Consider the following 7706-nt stretch of genomic DNA (forward strand, 5'->3'; position numbering starts at 1 on the left):
GTTAACTTTATTGGTTAACTTGACTGGGCCATAGGATGACCAGCTATTTGGTCAAATATTATTCTGGGTTTGTCTGTGAGGGTGTTTTTGGATGAGGTTCACATTTAAATCAGCAGAATGTATAAAGCAGATTGCTCTCCCTAATGTTGGTGGGCCTCATCCCATCAGGTGAAGGCCCAAATAGAACAAAAAGGCTGACCCTCCCACTAGTAAGAGAGACTTCTTCCAACGTGATGGTCTTTGAACTGAGACATGGGCTTTCTCCCTGCGTTATGACTCAAACTGAAACATGAGCTCTTCCTGGGTCTCCAGCCTGCCAGCTTTCAGACTGGAACTTACACCACCAACTCTCCTCATTCACAAGCCTCTGGACTCAGACAAGAACTACACCATTAGCTCTCCTGGGTGCTAGCTTGCTGACTGCAGATCTTGTGGCTTGTCAGCCTCCATAATCATGTGAGCCAATTCCTTATAATCAAGCTCTTTCTCTCTCTGGTTCTGTTTCTCTAGAGAACCCTACAATCACCATAATTTCCTTTGTAATTGTCCAGCACCTTCTTCATCTTTCATCTCTTTTTATCCACCAAACAATATTGTGTGTAGGCAGAGCAAAGGTTGTGAAGACCCCCATTTTACAGAGGAGGACACTGAGACCTAGGGAAGATTCTCCTTAACTGCTATGTGCCAGGGCCAATCTCACCACAAGAGAAACATTCTCATGTCTCTGCAGCCAGAGGATGTGTAGGAAACTGAATGAAAAGGTTGTGCTCAAGTCAGTTTTTCTAAACCTCTTTAACAAGGGAGTAGCATTTTGATTCTGATTATGGTTATCATTTTTCCTTTTGTGGCCAGGGTGGAAAACCTATTACTCTCCTCTTTGATTTTTAATATAGCATTGGTCATCAATTAGAAACCTCTTAAGATTCCCTCAGGGAGAGACTGCTAAAGTGTGGGCTAGGCAAGTCTTGTGAAATAACATACATGCAAGATCTTTTAGAAAAGCTTCAAGTGGACTTTAAAAAACAGTCTGGATGAGTCATGGAGACTCAAGTTTACAATGATTTTAGAATTTATCAATTCCAGTCAATGCTAAAGAATGCTAAAGCCCAGAGAGGTCAACTGGCTTCCCAAAGTCCACAGTTTAATAGGAGTATATTGACTTTATTGCTCAGATGTCTGGACTTCCCATCCAGTGCTTTGTTCATTATTTACTGCTTATTTACTGAATGCAGACACCATCCCTATTCCTGCCACCTGCTCTTAGGGTCTTTTCATGTCACCCCTGTGGAGTGGGAAAAAAATGGTGGTGGAAAGGATATTCACATATCTAAAATGCAGGTTAGCACACGTGATCCTTCATTTGTAAGCAAACTATTTTGGAGTCACGCAGACCTGGGTTTCAAGCCCAGCTCTGTTGCTTGCTAGTTGTGGAAACCTGGGTAAATGACAACATCTCAGACCTGTTTCGTCATCTGCTAATTAGATCTAGTAACAGTATTTATCACTTTAATTTTTGTTCTTTTTTTTTTGCATTCTTTTTATTTTATTTTATTTATTTTTTTATACAGCAGGTCCTTATTGGTCATCAATTTTATACACATCGCTGTATACATGTCAATCCCAATCACACAATTCATCACACCACCACTCCCACACCCCCACTGCTTTCCCCCCTTGGTGTCCATATGTTTGTTCTCTATATCTGTGTCTCAATTTCTGCCCTGCAAATCAGTTCATCTGTACCATTTTTCTAGGTTCCACATATATGAGTTAATATGCGATATTTGTTTTTCTTTTTCTGACTTACTTCACTCTGTGTGACAGTCTCTAGATCCATCCACGTCTCAACAAATGACTCAATTTCCTTCCTTTTTATGGCTGAGTAGTATTCCATTGTATATATGCACCACAAGTTCTTTATCCATTCATCTGTCAACGGGCATTTAGGTTGCTTCCATGACCTGGCTATTGTAAATAGTGCTGTAATGAACATTGGGGTGCATGTGTCTTTTTGAATTATGGTTTTTCTACTGGGTATATGCCCAGTAGTGGGATTGCTGGATCATATGGTAATTCTATTTTTAGTTTTTTAAGGAACCTCCATACTGTTCTCCATAGTGGCTGTATCAATTTACATTCCCACAAACAGTGCAAAAGGGTTCCCTTTTCTCCACAGCCTCTCCAGCTTTTGTTCTTTGTAGATTTTCTGATGATGCCCATTCTAACTGGTGTGAGGTGATACCTCATTGTACTTTTGATCTGCATTTCTCTAATAATTAGTGATGTTGAGCAGCTTTTCATGTGCTTCTTGGCCATCTGTATATCTTCTTTGGAGAAATGTCTATTTAGGTCTTCTGCCCATTTTTGGATTGGCTTGTTTGTTTTTTTCAATATTGAGCTGCATGAGCTGTTTATATATTTTGGAGATTAATCCTTTGTTCGTTGATTCATTTGCAAATATTTTCTCCCATTCTGAGGGTTGTCTTTTCTTCTTGTTTATGGTTTCCTTTGCTGTGCAAAAGCTTTTAAGTTTCATTAGGTCCCATTTGTATATTTTTGTTTTTATTTCCATTACTCTAGGAGGTGGGTCAAAAAAGATGTTGCTGTGATTTATGTCAAAGAGTGTTCTTCCTATGTTTTCCTCTAAGAGTTTTATAGTGTCTGGTCTTACATTTAGGCCTCTAATCCATTTTGAGTTTATTTCTGTGTATGGTGTTAAGGAGTGTTCTAATTTCATTCTTTTACATGTAGCTGTCCAGTTTTCCCAGCACCACTAATTGAAGAGACTCTCTTTTCTCCATTGTATATTCTTGCCTCCTTTGTCATAGATTAGTTGACCATAGGTGCGTGGGTTTATCTCTGGGCTTTCTATCCTGTTCCATTGATCTATATTTCTGTTTTTGTGCCAGTACCATATTGTCTTGATTACTGTAGCTTTGTAGTATAGTCTGAAGTCAGGGAGTCTGATTCCTCCAGCTCCACTTTTTTCCCATTGCTTTGGGTAGTGTAGTCATTTTCACAATATTGATTCTTCCAGTCCAAGAACATGGTACATCTCTCCATCTGTTGGTATCATCTTTAATTTCTTTCATCAGTGTCTTTTAGTTTTCTGCATACAGGTCTTTTGTCTCCCTAGGTAGGTTTATTCCTAGGTATTTTATTCTTTTTGTTGCAGTGGTAAATGGGAGTGTTTCCTTAATTTCTCTTTCAGATTTTTCATCATTAGTATATAGGAATGCTTAAGGGATTTCTGTGTGTTAATTTTGTATCTTGCAACTTTACCAAATTCATTGATTAGCTCTAGTAGTTTTCTGGTGGCATCTTTAGGATTCTGTATGTATACTGTAATGTCATCTGCAAACAGTGACACTTTACTTCTTTATCCAGCTGGAGCTCTTAACCACCATTCTAAATGTTAAATAATTTTCCATGTAATGATTCATTTGATGCTAATAATAATAATAACCATGATTCATGGAGAGCCTACTGAGTATGAGATACTTTATTAGGCCGTTTTAAAATATCTACTCTTCACTACAATGAGAGATGTGTATTATTTTCTCTGGCTTGCAGATGAGGAAGCAGGTTCATAATTTGCCTCATTTGATCTTTGTCATAATCCTTTGAGGCTGGTTCTCTTGTGATAACAGATGAGGAAATGGAAGTTCAGAGAGGCTAAGAAACTTGCTCGTGGTCACACAGTGAATTATAGGCAGAGCTGGGTCTCACACCCAGATTTTTCTGACTCAGAAGTCTGGGTTTTGAATCACTGTGCTGCAGTTCTCAAAGTAACCCATAAGGTAGGCAGATACATCCCTGTTTTGCAGTGGGGAAACTGAGGTAATGGGAGGGGAAATGACTGACTTAATATTCTTCCAGCTTCATTATGATTTCTGGAGATCATCATGCTTCGTAACTGCATGCAAGGGCTTTGGAGCTGATTGCACTGAGCACAGTGTCGGGGCCTGGCGAATAATCAGTTAACGGTAGCTGTTGTCGTTTGCCGTGTGGGAGTTCCGCAGCCCACAACCTTGGGTACAGACCTGGTACCTGCATCCTGGACTGTCTGCATTCTATTTTGTGCTGGCTTATGCTTAGACCACAGAACTTTTCTATCATTTCCATTCAGTGCCCACTGATGACGCACCACCCCAATAAAAGCCACCTGAGTCTCTGCAAGGACAGCTCCCTTTGTGGGAGGTGCATCTGAATGGATGTGGCCCACAGGGGAGCCTTGGAGCAGAGACCCAGCCCCTGACTCATGCTGAGCTGTTCCCCATCTGGCTGAGGCTGGCCCAGGAGCTGTCCCCCTCCCTCTAATCCAAACCTGGCCCTGTCGTCTTGGCACAGACCTCCAGCTGCAGCCTTTGGACTTCAGACTGCAGTCCTACTCACTCTCCGTCCGATTCTTCCTCTGGCACCTGCCAGGATCCAGGAAGAGGGTTATGGAGCCTCTCTTTCTAACTCAGCTTTTCCCCTGCATCCTTTATTATTGGTTGAGTTGTGGGAGCCAAAGCTGAATTTCTCTCCCATTTCCTCTTAAATCAGTATCCGGCAAGAATCATCTCTGCACTTGAGAGTCTAGGGAGAAGTCACCACCAGTTCTGGCTCTTTGCCTCTGGAGGAAGAGTTAGTCACTTGGTTACCGTTGGCTGAAATTGATAGGAGATGTCATGGGGAGGAAACACGCTTCTTATGAGTTAGCAGAGCACAGTCTTCAAAAATAATGGCCTTTTTCTTGTACAGAGAAAGTTAGTGGCAAATTGATTTCCTCTTCTGGGAGTCCTGACTCTAGTACCCTAGATGCTGCCACTATTGATTCCTTTCTACTCAGCCCACAGAAGTCTTGGGAGGCATGTGACAAAAATGTGGAGTTGGGGAAAAGGAAAATGAGATATTTTAACACATTGTCTCATTTTATCCCCACACAACCTATGGTCGTTATCCCCATTTTTCAAGGGTAAAAAATGTGAAACTCGGAGCAGTGTCTGAATTTGTCCTTGCCTGTCCAAGGTCACACAGTTAGTAACTGGCAGAGCTGACTTATGGACCCAAGCATGTCCAGTGCCAAAGCCACAGCAGCGGAAGCAACTCTTCCATCTCTTTCTCTCCCTCTGTCTCCTCTTTTCCTCTCTTTTCCATTTGTCACCTACTCCCATACCCACCCTCCAAGGAGTCAGAGATTTTCCAAAGGATTACATAAGACAACACACTGCCTTGCATACAGTAGGAGCTCAATAAGTACACATTGAATCTGAATTGCTGTGCCATGCTTTTTAAGTGTGTTTGCATTTTCTAAAAGTATTCCTGGAAAAAATAATACCTAACGCCAACAACTAAATGGTGAATTTCTAGCACAGGGAATCTTTACTTGGACATTTCTTCCCCCTCCCTCTCTCTCCTTCCCTCCCTCTCTCCCTCTCTCCCTTCTTCCCTTCCCTTCCCTTCCTGTTCTCTCTCTCTTTCAAAACACTGGCACTAACCTTTCTCTCTCTCTTTCAAAACACTGGCACTAACCTAAGTGCTTTGTCAATATTTACTGAGTTAATCCTCATTACCACTGTGTGAGGTAGGTACTATTATTATCAGCAGCATCCCATTTTGCAAATGGGGCACAGAAAGCATGGCTCAGTTTTCTGCCTAGGAACACACAGCTTAGAATCAGCACAGGGGGAGTTTGAAGGTGGGCAGTCAGGCTCTTTAACCACTGCCAGTGCACTGTTCTGCCGGTCGAGGTGGGGATAGTTTCCGGGAGCCACTTCCATCTCTTATACCTACCTGGCATTGTACAGTTTCCAAGATATGTTCACATGTCTCATTCCATTTAATCCTCATCACCATCTGTGAAGGACAGACCATTATTCCTATTTGCCACAGAGGAAACCCAAGCTCCGAGAATTTAAGTGACTTGCTCAAGGTCACCAACTGGTAAGGCGTAGAGCCTGGGAGCCCAACCAACGCGTGATCCATTTATTTCCATGAATGAGGCCGGTGCTGAGAATTAGAGCTGATTGGAGAAAAGACAAAGCTTTGAGCAGGAAAAAAATGCTGAATGTGTTCATTTTTCTTTCTTGATAGTTGGACACAAGAAGTGTGTGTGTGTGTGTGTGTGTGTGTGTGTGTGTGTGTGTGTGTATTCATGAAAGTATTCCTCAGACCTTGAGGTTTTAATAAAACGTGAAAAAAACTTTACCAGCACGTTCCCTTCCCTCCTGGTTTTTGGGCTCTGCATAATTTAAGGAAATGTAATCCATATGTCTGATTATTCATACTTCCATCATCAAAAAATATTGTTGATTCTTTGAGGAGCGTTTGATGTTCTGGAAACCAATTTTTATTTTGAGGGCAGTGGAGAAGCGAGAAGAATTTTTTTAAAAAGCATCTTTCCTTTTCCTACTATTTTATTTCCATTGAAAACATTTTATGGCATTTGACTGGGAGATGGACAAGTGGTCACTAGAATATTCTACTTTTTTCCTATAGATGTTTATTATAGTGATGAGTCCAGGAATGTAGCTCTTGGCCTCAGGGCTCTGATATGGTAGGAAGGAGAATGAATACTTATGGAATCTCTACCCCACGAAGCCACTTTACCTACAAGGTCTTATGCGGTGTTCACAACGCCCCTGGGAGGAGGTGCCATTGGGTCTATTTTCATAGAAGAGGAGAGTGAGGCTCTGAGGCCAGAGAATGGTCCAGCTGGGATGCAAATCCAGCTTTGCCTGACTCCAAAGCTATGGTGCTCACACCCTACATCTCCTTCAAGAGAATACAAGGGTGTTTGCCATCCAATCCATTATCAATTCTATTTGCATCATCGTCCTTATATCCCTAACAGACCTCTACACCCGAGCCACACCCTCCCAGGAATCCTTGCTCCTGTTGAGAGGGAGTGAGAGCGAAGGTTCAAATTCAGCGTCCCCATTCATCAAGTATCTACAGTGTGCTGACTGCAGAATGAGGTGCGGGGCGGGACAGAGATGAACCTGACAGTGCCCTCCCCTCTGGAGCACCAAATCAAGTGGGGTCAGCCGATGTGCACCCCCCCACTAACAACCCCTCCAGGATTGGGACCACTGCAGCCTAAATGCCACCTCCTCAAAGAGGCCTTCTCCAGCCCCCCATCTGAAGGAGCCCTCTACTCTCTATCACTTCAATCTACTGTAATTTGCAATGTTGCACTTTTCGCAAGATGACATTTTTCTTGTTACGTATCGTTTTGTTTATTATCTATCTCTACTCCTCTAGAAGTAGAACAGTCCCTGGCATATAGAAGGCACTTAAATATTTGTTGAAGGAAAGCTTGTCTTCTTCATCACTGTGTCCCTAGACCCTGAAACAGACTGGATTTTTAATAACAATAGTATCCAGGACTTATTGAGCACTTACCACATTCCAAGCATTCTTTGAATGATTCTACATGTGCTATCTTGTCTGGTTCATCTCACTTAGCCTTACCAGACACCTCTGAGGTAGTTCCAATCATTACTCCCATTTTGCAAATGAAGAAAATGATGCATGAAAGGGCCAAGATCCCACAGCTAGCAAGAAGTGGGGCTGAGTTTCAAACCCCAGTCTTGACCCCAGAGCTGGAGCGCTTAACTACCATTCTAAATGTTTAATGAATACGTGAATGATTGGGAGAACTATAGCCAAACAGAATGTGGGATTTGGAAGGCATTTGGAAGCAATGTGCTACGTGTAGG

The sequence above is a fragment of the Lipotes vexillifer genome, unplaced genomic scaffold, assembly GCF_000442215.2.
Source record: "Lipotes vexillifer unplaced genomic scaffold, Lipotes_vexillifer_v1.1 scaffold54, whole genome shotgun sequence".
Lineage (NCBI taxonomy): Eukaryota > Metazoa > Chordata > Mammalia > Artiodactyla > Lipotidae > Lipotes > Lipotes vexillifer.